The sequence below is a fragment of the Rhinopithecus roxellana genome, chromosome 6 (genome assembly GCF_007565055.1).
Source record: "Rhinopithecus roxellana isolate Shanxi Qingling chromosome 6, ASM756505v1, whole genome shotgun sequence".
NCBI classification, from domain to species: domain Eukaryota; kingdom Metazoa; phylum Chordata; class Mammalia; order Primates; family Cercopithecidae; genus Rhinopithecus; species Rhinopithecus roxellana.
In genome coordinates this window covers 47,692,380-47,705,772 of record NC_044554.1, presented here as the reverse complement: position 1 = coordinate 47,705,772, position 13,393 = coordinate 47,692,380, and the positions used below count along the sequence as shown (strand labels likewise).

Sequence of the window (13,393 nt, the reverse complement as noted above, 5' to 3'; positions counted from 1 at the left end):
TTAAAAAGAAAAAACTTAATTCTTGGAAAGGTTTTATTAAAACTAATAAAATAATTGGTTTGTATTTAAGATTAATAAAATCAACCAGAATCCAGGCACAATTGAGCAAGAGAAGATATGAAAAAGACAATATCAGATACGGTCGAGGTTTGATTTTTTTTTTTTTGTGAGATAGGGTCTCACTCTGTCACCCAGATGAGACTTGCAGCGGCATACGCTTGACTCACTGCAACCTCTGCCTCCCAGGCTCAAGTGATTCTCTTGCCTCAGCGTCCTGATAGCTGGGATTACAGGCATGCGCCGCTACCGCCCAGCTGATTGTTTTTTTTTTTTTTTTTTTGTATTTTTAGTAGACACGGGGTTTCACCATGTTGGCCAGGCCAGTATCCAACTCCTGACCTCAAATGATCCACCTGCCTCAGCCTCCCAAAGTGCTGAAATTACAGGCGTGAGCCACAGCGCCTGGCCATGGTCGAGTTTTGTAATTGTAAGATTACTATAAACAATTGCCACAAATTCAAAATTAAATGGGACACTTTCCTAGAAAATATAAATTACTAAAATTGGCAAACACAAAACCAGAATAAACCACTCAACATTAAGTGGATCCATCCTAAAAAAATACAGCCATCAGAGAAACGCCAGGAATTTATCACATTCTACGCAAGATTTCTGCAATGTCCACAACTCAAAGTGAATTCATATCTAAAATATATGAAAAAAATGCTAAAAATAAGAAAAAGACAACCCCGAAAGAAATACAGGCAAAGGTTATGAACATACAAAGCAGTCTTACACTAATTATGGCTACACTCCTGTCTAGTAAATAAACAAAAACATAGATATACAGCAATGTTGGCCAGGTGTGGTAGCTCACGCCTGTGATCCACTTGAGGTCAGGAGTTTAACATCAGCCTGCCCAACATGGGGAAACCCCGTCTCTACCAAAAATACAGAAATTAGCCACGTGTGGTGGTAGGCGCCTGTGATCCCAGTTACTCAGGAGGCGGAGGTTACAGTGAGCCCAGATGGGGCCACTGCACTCCAGCCTGGGTGACAAGAGACTCAACCCCCGCAAATAAAAGATATATAGTAATTTTGAGTTTCAGTTTAATCTCAGTGAGGGAGAGTACAAAGGGTCAACAGTATTTATGAGGTTTTAGCTCTGTAGAAAATCTGAACCCAGCATACTTTCTTTTTTTTCCACATCTATTCGGCTCAGAATGAAGTAAACTTTTGACATCTGCTCAATCTGGATCATGAGTACAAAGGTTTCTTTTTCTTTTACTTTGCTGTGTATTTAGATCTCTTCTAATATTACTAATCAAAAATAGCAAAAAAGAATTATGGACATGTCATAGGAAAAACCTCCTTCAGGCCGGGCAAGGTGGCTCACACCTGTAATCCTAGCACTTTGGGAGGCCGAGGTGGGCGGATCACGAGGTCAGGAGTTCGAGACCAGCTTGACCAACATGGTGAAACCCTACCTGTACTAAAAATACAATAATCAGCCATGTGTGGTGGCACCTGCCAGGAATACCAGCTACTCAGGAGGCTGAGGCAGGAGAATCGCTTGAACCCGGGAGGTGGAGGTTGCAGTGAGCTGAGATCGCGCCACTGCACTCCAGCCTGGGTGACAGAGTGAGACTCGGTCTCAAAAAAAGAAAAGAAAAGAAAAGAAAAGAAAAACCTCTTTCAATAAGACCCAAGGGCAAGTCGTGATAGAAAAACAACCACCACAAAAACATTTGGTCTTATCAAGATTTAAAACCATAGTACCAGTTTCATTATTTCCCCACCTCAAGTCAGTTTCATCTTAAAAAAAAGCATCAAAGACAGACATCCTCCGCTAACTCCATCACCTCACACCACCCCGAGTGTTGCTCACTCTTCTTCACCAAGGGCTGGAAAAGAACAGTCTACATGGAACTGGCGCAGCCGCCGCCTCCTCCTTCAGTCTGCAACAGAGGTGCTGGCACTGTCCCGCCTTCATCTGGCGTCTCCCGTCTCCTTACTCAATTTTCTCACACCTTCAGTCCAACCCTCATAACTCTACTTCCTGCAGGGATGCTTTGACCAATACCCAAATATGATCGTGCCTCTGCCTTCAAGTACTGCATTTGCAGCTGGAGCAAGAGGGAGACCACAGCCTTGGACCCTGCCAGTCAGCCCCCCCACCCCGCCCCCAGCCTCAAGGCCCCAGGCGCCTCCCCTGTGCCGAGTTCTCAGTGTCACCCATCATTACCCCTTAGGGATGCTCCTCCCTGGTCCTGAAAGACCCTATTGCCCTTTCATCTGCAACATCTTATTTAAGTCCGACCTGAAGTCACTCCTTCCCCAGCTGAAACTGACCCTCCCTCCCCTGGGTGTCCATGCATCCTGATAGTTGGGGTAACTAACAGGGCGCCTACCCCTGGATCGCCCTCACGTTAACGTGACCAACACCTCTGTAGGACTGCATCCAACGAGGGACCCCAGCTCTTTGCCCCGCCAGATTGGAACCAGGCACTCAATATGTTTTGAATGAGCCCAGACGCCTGAAATAACCCCTCCACACCCTGCCATCGTTTCCCTCCTAGCTCAGTGCCCACCACTGGCTGCGATCGGGGGTCTACATGAGCCAGGTTGGAGAGAAAGAACGGGGTTACCCTCTGCAAGAGACGGGGACTTTCCCCAACAGCCCCCCTCTTCCCCCAGAGACCCAGGCACCGGAGTGCAGTGGAGTTCAGGGACCTGGATGGGCAGAGAAGCTCCAGGGAAAGGGACGGCAACAAACTCACTCTTGGGGAAGAACGGGGTCCCCTGTGCAGAGAACGAGCCCCCAGCTCACCTGCGTCCAGGTGGTCACTGCGGCAGGTGCCCTGCGCGAGCTTCCAAGGGACGGTGGGGTCCGAGGAGGCAGAGCTGCGGGGAGGGGCAGTGAGATAAGGGGCCAGCCGCTGCTCAGGACCCACTACCTGTAGCGTCCCCCAACCCAACTCGGCAGTATCCGACAACCCGCGGACACGTCGGGAGGAGCCGCCCCAGGACACCAGTGCAGTGCTGGCTCTGTAGCAGGTGGGTGCCGGCCACGCTCGCGCGCACTCAGCACAGCCCCATAGCCAGCGCACCGCCCCTCCCACACGTGTCTGAGGTGTCAGTCGCCGTGGGAACAGCCTGGGGTCCAGAACTGCGCGCACTGCAGTCCCGCACCCCAAAACACTGCGTAAAAGAACTCCCCGGGACTACAACTCCCAGAACCCCCCACGACGCCATGCTTCCGGTTAGGCCATGCTGTACTTCCAGCCACAGCCGCGGCTGCAGTCACATGGGAGGTGGCCATGGGCTGGCAGGGTGTGGCGCCCTGGCTCGGGTGACACAGAACTGGGGGTGAATGCGCCCTCTTACACGTCCCCCATGGCGAAGGGTGGCCCTCATGGGCCCCACGTGTCTGATCTGATCTGCCCCAAGCCCTGTCCCATCCCGTGGGGCGGGCTATGGCTGGCCCGAACTCGCAAGTCCCACCTGGGTCTGGCACTGCGCCTCCTTCCTAGAAAGTCTGTTGCCTGGGGAGATCATCGTAAGAATATTTATTTATGGCCGGGCGCGGTGGCTCAAGCCTGTAATCCCAGCACTTTGGGAGGCCGAGACGGGCGGATCACGAGGTCAGGAGATCGAGACCATCCTGGCTAACACGGTGAAACCCCGTCTCTACTAAAAATACAAAAACTAGCCGGGCGAAGTGGCGGGCGCCTGTAATCCCAGCTACTCGGGAGGCTGAGGCAGGAGAATGGCGTAAACCCGGGAGGCGGAGCTTGCAGTGAGCTGAGATCCGGCCACTGCACTCCAGCCCTGGCGACAGAGTGAGACTCTGCCTCAAAAAAAAAAAAAAAAAAAAAAATATATATATATATATATATATATTTATTTATTTATTTATTTAGAGATGGAGTTTCGCTCCTTGCCCAGGCTGGGGTGCAGTGGCATGATCTTGTCCCACTGCAACCTCTGCCTCCCGGGTTCAAGCGGTTCTCCTGCCTGAGCCTCCCTATTAGCTGGGATTACAGGCACCCCCCACCATGCCCAGCTAATTTTTTGTATTTTTAGTAGAGATAGGGTTTCACCATTGTGGCCAGACTGGTCTCGAACTGCTGACCTCAGGTGAACCGCCCACCTTGCCCTCCCAAAGTGCTGGGATTACAGGCGTGAGCCACCTCGCCTAGCCGAGAATTTTTAAGACTATGCTCTGGCTCTGTCTGACTCTGTCGCCCAACTGGAGTGCAGCTGCACGATCATAGCTCACTGTAGCCTCCAACTCCTGGGCTCAAGCCATCCTCCCACCATCAACCTCCCCAGTAGCTGAAACTGCAGGCCCGCACCACCATGCAGGGTAATTTTTTTATTTTCTATTTTGTAAAGATGGGGTCTCCCTGTGTTGCTCAGGCTAGACTTGAATTCCTGGGCTCAATGAATCCTCCTGCTAGGATTACAGGTGTGAGCTACAGTGCCCGACTAAAAATTTTATTTTTATATTAAGGCCTATGCTTCAGTCTTCGTGATAGTCCCCAAAACAGATGTCATGATTCCCATTTCATAGGCAAGGAGTGAGAGGTACCCCATCTCAATATTTACCTTGGAGGAACCCCTGCATAAAAATGATGTCTGGGACCCAGGCATGGTGGCTTGCTCCTGTCATCCCAGATACTCGGGAGGCTGAGGCGGGAGGATCACTTGAGGTCAGAAATCGAGGCTGCAGTGAGCCAGGATTGCTCCACTGCACTCTAGCCTGGGAAACAGTGAGACTCCCATCTCTTTTTTTAAAAAAATTTTACCTGTAGGCCGGGCGTGGTGGCTGACCTGTAATCTCAGCACTTTGGGAGGTCAAGGCAAGTGGATCACTTGAGGTCAGGAGTTTGAGACCAGCCTGGCCAACATGGCTAAGTCTCATCTCTACTAAAAATACAAAGCTTGGCATGGTGACGGGCACCTGTAATCCCATCTACTCAGGAGGTTGAGACAGGAGAATCACTTGAACCTGGGAGTGGATGTTGCAGTGAGCTGAGATCGTATCATTGCACTCCAGCCTGGGTGACAGAACAAGAATCCATCTCAAAACAAACAAACAAAAAAACACCCAAGCACGGTGGCTCACGTCTGTAATCCCAGTACTTTGGGAGGCTGAGGCGGGCGGCTCACGAGGTCTGGAGTTCGAGACCAGCCTGGCTGACATGGTGAAACCCTGTCTCTACTAAAAATACAAAAATTAGCCGGGCGCAGTGGCGAGTGTCTGTAATCCCAGTTACTCGGGAGGCTGAGGCAGAAGAATCACTTAAACCCAGGAGGCGAAGGTTGCAGTGAGCCAAGATCATGCCATTACACTCCAGCCTGAGCGACAGAGTGAGACTCCATCACAAAATAAAATAATTTTTAAAATAAATTTATTCAAAACTTACAAAGTAAGAGTAAAAGAAATTTAATAAAGTTTAAAATGATGCTTTTTGTATGCTTGACCATTTCTACCTTTGAAGTTATTGTTTAAAACTTTGGGATATCCTAGTTTATATAACTTAGTAAATTAGAATTCCTGTTTTACAAGGTTAATGGACTTGCCTGTAGAGTTCAAACAAACAAGTATGATATTTGTCTAAAATTGATATTCCTTATGGTTTAATGTATTGTGGAGGGGGACACTGAATGTTTCTATGTGATTTTATTTGAAAATTATCCAATGATCATTTTAGTTATTAACATGTTTAAACAGTAAGCTTCATATCAATCTATTTTGAATTATTGGACACAGCCACTGAGACTTTTTAAAATTTACTCTTAGATCCAGCTTATGGTATTTTATTGTTTTGAGCCAGGGTTTCACCCTGTTGCCCAGGCTGGAGGGCAGTGGCATGATCACGACTCACTGCAGCCTCGACCTCCCCAGGCTCAGGTGATCCTCCCACCTCAGCCTCCTGAGTAGCTGGAACTACAGGCATATGCCACCATGCCCAGTTAATCATGCTCTTTTTTGAGTGGGAGGAACAACAATCCTTTTCTTTTATAACATGGGATTGCCTTTTTTTTTTTTTTTTTTGAGACAGGTTGGAATGCAATAGTGTGATCTGTAGCCTCGATCTCCAAAGCTCAAGAAATCCTCTCACCTCAGCCTCCTGAGGAGCTTGGGTCACAGGCGCGTGCTACCATGCCCAGCTAATTTTGTTCGTTTTTGTAGAGATGTGGTCTATGTTCCCCAACCTGGTCTTGAATTCCTGAGCTCAAGGGATCCTCCCATCTTAGCCTCCCAAAGTGCTGGGATTAAAGGCATGAGACACCATGCCCAGCCGCCCAGCTGGCTTTTCCTTTTGTTTCTACAAAAAGATTTTGTGTCTTTGTAAAAGGTTCTGTATCTGGTTTCCTGGATCAGGTTTGGACATCAGGAATTGGAGTCCTTTGCACATTCAACTACATAGATTTCTATCTTGTGGTAGATTTCTACCTGCAGTTTCTACCATATGGTTCTAGAGAGAATTATAAGCAGTAGGCCAGGCGCAGTGGCTCACGCCTGTAATCCCAGCACTTTGGGAGGCAGAGGCGGGCAGATCACAAAGTCAGGAGTTCGAAATCATCCTGGCTAACACGGTGAAACCCTGGCTCTACTAAAAATACAAAAAATTAGCCGAGTGTGGTGGTGTACGCCTGTAATCCCAGTTACTGAGGAGGCTGAGGCAGGAGAATTGCGTGAACCAGCAGGCGGTTTGCAGTGAGCCGAGATTGCACCACTGCACTCCAGCCTGAGTGACAGTGCATGACTCTATCTCAAAAAAACCCAAATAAACAGTAGAAATAATCTCCATAAAAATGACTCATTTACAAATCTTGTGGGTGTAGACTCTTTTTAGAATAATCCTTTTGGGGCCAGGCACGGTGGCTCATGCCTGTAAACCCAACACTTTGGAAGGCCAAGGTGGATGGATCACCTGAGGTCAGGAGTTTGAGACCAGCTTGGCCAACATGGTGAAACCCCGTCTCTACTAAAAATACAAAAATTGGCCGGGTGCAGTGGCTTATACCTGTAATCCTAGCACTTTGGGAGGCCAAGATGGGTGGATCACCTGAGGTCAGGAGTTCAAGACCAGCCTGACCAACATGGTGAAACCCCATCTCTACTAAAAATACAAAAAAAATTAGCCAGGTGTGGTGGTGCGTGCCTGTAATCCCAGCTACTCGGGAGGTTGAAGCAGGAGAATCGCTTGAACCTAGGAGGTGGAGGTTGCAGTGAGCCTAAAGTGCACCATTGCACTCCATCCTGGGCAACAGGAACGAAACTTGATCTCAAAAATAAAAATAAAAACATAAAAACATTAGCTGGGCATGGTGGTGGGCGCCTGTAATCCCAGCTACTCAGGAGGCTGGGGCAGGAGAATTGTTTGAAAGAGAATCACCTGAACCAGTGAGACAGAGGTTGCAGTAAGCCAAGATCGCATGATGGCACTCCAGCCTGGGCGACAGAGCAAGACTCTGTCTCAAAAAAAAAAAAAAAAAAAAATCATATATATATATATAAAGAATAATCCTTTTGGAGTTTTATGTCATTTGTTCCCTTCTTCCTATTTAGGTCATTTTGGTTATACATATTTTCTTCCAAATTGTCCTTTAATCATGACACGTTTCTAACTCAGATATTTGTTATGCCTATTACTTTTTCAAGATTTCTCTATAAATTTCCATTTTAGATCAGTGGGGGAAAATACACTACATAGACCCTCAAACACCATGGGTTTGAACTTCGAAGGTCCACTTATATGCAGGTTTTATTTTTTCAACTGAACTCAGAAAACACAATATTTGAGGGGTGTGAAACTCAAATATATAAAACCCCAACTTTTCGTACACACAGTTCTGCAAGGCCAACTGTGGGACTTGAGTATGGCAGATTTGGGTATGAGGGTGATATGGTTTGGGTCTGTGTCCCCGCCAAAATCTCATGTTAAATTATAATCCCCGGCTGGCCGCGGTGGCTCACGCCTGTAATCCCAGCACTTTGGGAAGCCAAGGCGGGCGGATCACCTGAGGTCAGGAGTTCGAGACCACCCTGGGCAACATGATGAAACTCCGTCTCTACTAAAAATACAAAAATTAGCTGGGTGTGGTGGTGCACGCCTGTAATCTCAGCTACTCGGGAGGCTGAGGCAGGAGAACTGCTTGAACCGGGGAGGCAGAGGTTGCAGTGAGCTGAGATTGCACCACTGCACTCCAGCCAGGGCAACAAAGCAAGACTCCATCTCAGGGAAAAAAAAAATTATAATCCCCAGTGTTGGAGGTGGGTCTGGTGGGAGGTGACTGGATCATGGGGGTAGGTTTTCCCTATCGTGCTGTACTCATGACAGTGAGTGACTTATCACGAGAGCTGGTTGTTTAAAAGTGTGTAGCACCTCCCGTCTTTCTCTCTCTTCCTCCTGCTCTGGCCATGTAAGACATTCCTGCTTCCCCCTCACCTTCCGCCATGATTATCAGTTTCCTGAGGCCTCCCCAGCCATGCTTCCTGTACAACCTGCAGAACTGTGAGTCAATTAAACCTCTTTTCTTCATAAATTACCCACTCTCAGGTAGTTCTTTATAGCACTATGAGAATGAACTAATACAAAGGGGTTGTGTCCTGGAACCAATCCCTTCCAAATATGAAGGGCTGACTTTATTTTATAGTGGTACAAAGGCTAGCAGAGTGGCTCCCACCTGTAATCCCAGCACTTTGGGAGGCCAAGGTAGAAAGATGGCCTGAACCTGGGAGGTTGAGGCTGCAGTGAGCTATGATCACGCCACCGCACTCCAACCTGACCAACAGAGCAAGACCCTGTCGCAAGAAAAAGTAATAATAGGCTGGGGGAAGGGGCTCATACCTGTAATCCCAGTACTTTGAGAGGCCAAGGTGGGCGAATCACAAGGTCAGGAGTTCAAGATCAGCCTGGCCAACACGGTGAAACCCTGTCTCTACTAAAATACAAAAATCAGCTGGGTGTGGTGGCAGGCGTCTGTAATCCCAGCTACTAGGGAAGCTAAGGCAGGAGAAGTGCTTGAACCCAGGAGGCAGAGATTGCAGTGAGCGGAGATGGTACCACTGCCCTCTAGCTTGGGCAACAAATTAAGACTCCCACTCCAAAAAAGAAAGAAAAAAAGAAAAAGAAAAAGTTTTCCTTCCCAATAAATTCATGGTTGCTATGAAATAGTAACAACAAAAAATTAAATTCCTAGATCTATTTTTAGAGAGTTTTCCAACAATTTGTTTCTCTTTAATATTGATTAGTGTCACCAGAGATTTGTCTATCACTAGTTTATTTTTCCAAAGATAAAATTTTTGTTTATTAATTTTATTTTTTCCTCTCTTCCCTAGTAAGAGAGACAATAAAAGTCTCACAGCTATCATCTTATTTTTTTTTACTTTTTTATTTTTTTGAGACAGAGTCTCGCTGTGTCTCCCAGACTGGAGTGCAGTGGCGCCATTTCGTCTCAGCTCACTGCAAGCTCCGCCTCCTGGGTTTACGCCATTCTCCTGCCTCAGCCTCCCGAGTAACTGGGACTACGGGCGCCCGCCACCACGCCCGGCTAATTTTTTGTATTTTTAGTAGAGACGGGGTTTCACTGTGTTAAGCCAGGATCGTCTCGATCTCCTGACCTCGTGATCCACCCGCCTCAGCCTCCCAAAGTGCTGGGATTACAGGCGTGAGCCACCACACCCGACCGACATCATCTTCTAATATCAAGATAACATGAAAACTCCTATAAAATGAATGGGAAGGGGAACATTCCAATTCAAATTACAAAACGAGAGCTGGAAATGTATGCAGCTCTATTATCTAGGACATGGATAAACCTGCTGTCATAGAGTCCCCAAAATAAAAGGGCCCTAAAAATTACTGATAAAGCCGAACATGGTGGCTCATATCTGTAATCCCAGCATTTTGGAAGGCTGAGGTGGGTGGATCACCTGAGACCAGGTGTTCGAGACCAGCCTGGGCAACATGGTGAAACTCTGTCTCTACTAAAAAATACAAAAATTGGCCGGGAGTGGTGGCTGACGCCTGTAATCCCAGCACTTTGGGAGGCCGAGGCAGGCAGACCACGAGGTCAAGAGATCAAGACCATCCTGGCCAACATGGTGAAACCCAGACTCTACTAAAAATGCAAAAATTAGCTGGGTGTGGTGGTGCGCACCTGTACCAGCTAATCGGGAGGCTGAGGCAGGAGGATTGCTTGAACCTGGGAGGCAGAGGTTGTAGTGAGCCAAGGTCGTGCCATTGCACTCCAGCCTGACCACAGAGTGAGACTTGTCTCAAAAACAAAAAAACAAAACAAAAAAAATTGCCAGGTGCAGTGGTGCACACCTGTAGTCCTAGCCATTTGGGAGGCTGAGGCAGGAGGATTGCTTGAACCCAGAAGGTGGAAGTTGCAGTGAGCCAAGATCATGCCACTAATCTCCAGCCTGGGCAACAGAGTGAGACTACCTCAAAAAAAAAGAAAAATCGCCAATGATTATTTCTCATTAAAAAAACCCATGTGGCTCCAAAGGAGTCAGAAAACTAGACTCCTAAACTAGTGCTCTAGCTGGGCTTGGTGGTTCACACCTGTAATCCCAGCACTTTGGGAGGCCGAGGCGGGCGGATCACGAGGTCAGGAGATCGAGACCCTCCTGGCTAACACGGTGAAACCCCGTCTCTAATAAAAATACAAAAAATTAGCCAGACGTGCTGGCAGGTGCCTGTAGTCCCAGCTACTCAGGAGGCTGAGGCAGGAGAATGGTGTGATCCCAAGAGGCAGAGCTTGCAGTGAGCCGAGATCGTGCCACTGCACTCAAGCCTGGGCGACAGAGCGAGATTCCATCTCAAAAAAAAACAAAAAAAAATTTTTTTTTTTTTTAAATTAGCCAGGCATGGCGATATGCACCTGTACTCCCAGCTACTCGGGAGGCTGAGATGGGAGAATTGGTTGAGCCTAGCAGGTCAAAGCACTACAATGAGCCATGATCATGTCACTGCACTCCAGTCTGGGCAACACAGCAAGACACCATCTCAAAAAAAAAAAAAAAAAGAAAACTGCTCTACCATCCCTAGAGCAGGTATGGTTCAAAATGGCCACATCTGTATTTCAGCCAGCAGTAAGAGGGGAAAAAGAAGGGGATAGGATGCCCCCACCCCAACTTTTTGGTTTGTTTTTTGAGATGGAGTCTCGCTCTGTCACCCAGGCTGGAGTGCAGTGGTGGGATCTCAACTCACTGCAACCTCCTCCTCCTGAGGTCAAGCAATTCCCCTGCCTCAGCCTCCCAAATAGCTGGGATGACAAGCGCCTGCCACCATGCCTGGCTGATTTTTGTATTTTTAGCAGAAACAGGGTTTCACCATGTTGGCCAGGCTGGACTCGAACTCCTGACTTCAAGTGATCCGCCAGCCGTAGCTTCACAAAGTGCTGGGATTACAGGCATGAGCCACCGTGCCCATCCCAAATGCCCTTTCTTTTAAGAGCTTGATTCAGAAAAGGCACAAGTCACTTCTGCTCATATCCCATTGAACAGATCTCAGTCACATGGCCACCTCTATCTACAAAGAAGGCTGGAAAATGGAGTCTTCATTCTGGGAAGGCAACGTTCCCTAGCTAAAAATTGAAGGCTCTGTTGCATGAGAAGGAGAGAACAGATATTGAGAAATAACCAGAGGTCTCTACCACAGGGAAAAGATAGGATGCAGGGAATTCCAGCGGAAGAAGTGAAACAGATGAGTGATATTAACCAGGAGTTCCCTCCCACCTGTCTTAAACTATGCATAGTGTTGAAGTTAATGTATTCATTTTCTCCATTTCACCAGAGGATAAACCTTTGCTGTTCTAGGGATGGGAAAATAAATAATAAGCAGTAAGAGCTGCCGGGATATGCTGCATAGGGCTGGAGACAAGGGACTCTAATTGCCCTGCTTATTGGCTGGGCACAGTGGCTCACGCCTGTAATCGCAACACTTTGGGAGGCTGAGGCAGACCTCACCTGAGGTCAAGAGTTCAAAACCAGCCTGGCCAACATGATGAAACCCTGTTTCTACAAAAAAAAATAGAAAAATAAGCCAAGTCTGGTGGTGGACGCCTCTAACCCTACCTACTCAGGAGGCCGAGACAGGCGAACTGCTTGAACCTGGGAGGCAAAGGTTGAGCAGTGAGTCAAGACTGTGCCACTGTACTGCAGCCTGGGTGACAGAGCAAGACTCCATCTCCAAAAAAAGTAATAATAAATAAAATACAAAAGTTAGCTGGACGTGGTGGTGCATGCCTGTTGTCCCAGCTACTCGGGAGGCTGAGGCAGGAGAATTGCTTGAACCCAGGAGGCGGAGGTTGGAGTGAGTCAAGATCGCACCACTGCATTCCACAGAGTGAGACTCTGCCACAAAAAAAAAAAAAATATATATATATATATATATATGTATGTATATAAATTGCTCTGCTTATAGATGTTCATTTTTTCCATATCCTTGAAAAGCAGAATAAACCTATGTTGTAATAAATCGATGTAAACATAAAGTATCATCCTGCTACTACGCAATCATATAAAATCATACTAAGACATTCACATGTAATATGATTATTAATATCGTTGGTCCCAAATACTGGAGAGGCCGAGGCAGGAGAATCACTTGAACCTGGGAGGCAGAGGCTGCAGTGAGCAGAGATTGTGCCACTGCACTCCAGCCTGGGAGACAGAGCAAGACTCCGTCTCAAAACCAAACAAACAAACAAAAACACCCTTAGGTAATGATCACCAATGACTACTGACATCTTTTTGAAAAAAAAAAAAAAGAAAACCAGACATCTTGTCCATCTATAAGGCTGTACACGAAATCACCTATGAGTAATCCTGGAAAAAAAAAGAAGAACTTGAATCTAAGCCTCTTGATCTAATTAACAAATTACAGGACATACAGGGGCAGCAGAAAAATATGTCAAATGATACCACAATGAGACAATCTGCAAAATCCAGGCTGTAAGAAATTCTGCAGTTTTTTCTACAAATCAAATGTAAACAGAGAGAGGGAGGGAGGAAAGGAAGAGAGGGAGAAGGAATCCATGGATCACAAGAGAATGAAGGAACATATCACTGGTGATGTATGGATCCTATTATCTAAACAAGAGCTCACTGAACTTTCCAATTCATGTGCTTCCCCTTGTTAACTGCACTGGCTCATCCCAGGTCTTCTGTGCCATCCTGTTTCCAAGTCTCCGCTGCGACAAAAATAGCAATAGGAAAAATGGCATTTTATGAGGGGCCATGTACTGGGAAGATGCTTAACATTGTCTCCATGGTTTGATATTTTATATATATATATAATGAATACATATATTTGTGTAATATAAAAATATATATTTGTATGTAAAATATAAAAATATGGATACA

At 46.9% G+C, this 13,393-nt stretch overlaps 1 protein-coding gene and 1 pseudogene across 1 annotated transcript in view; both read right to left on the bottom strand.

The window, feature by feature from the left end:
• Positions 1 to 13,393, bottom strand: part of LOC104667537 (protein PMS2CL-like) — a 1,213,215-nt gene that overhangs the window by 396,729 nt on the left and 803,093 nt on the right. The window lies entirely within an intron of this gene.
• LOC115898236 overlaps positions 1 to 13,393 on the bottom strand; it is a 52,484-nt pseudogene that overhangs the window by 14,276 nt on the left and 24,815 nt on the right.